The following is a 306-nucleotide window of genomic DNA, read 5'->3' on the forward strand; positions in this document are numbered from 1 at the left end:
ACAACAACAACACATCACATACACGCAACAACACATCACATACACACACACGCAACAACACATACACACACACACACACACACAACAACACATCACATACATACACACACAACAACACATCACATACATACACACACACACACATCACACACAACAACACATCACATACACACAACAACACATCACACACACACACACATCACACACAACAACACATCACATACACACAACAACATATCACACACACACGCAACAACACATACACACACACACACAACACATAACATACACACACACACACACACA

This window comes from Sinocyclocheilus grahami, unplaced genomic scaffold (assembly GCF_001515645.1).
Source record: "Sinocyclocheilus grahami isolate Dianchi unplaced genomic scaffold, SAMN03320097.WGS_v1.1 scaffold911.1, whole genome shotgun sequence".
In the NCBI taxonomy this organism is placed as follows: domain Eukaryota; kingdom Metazoa; phylum Chordata; class Actinopteri; order Cypriniformes; family Cyprinidae; genus Sinocyclocheilus; species Sinocyclocheilus grahami.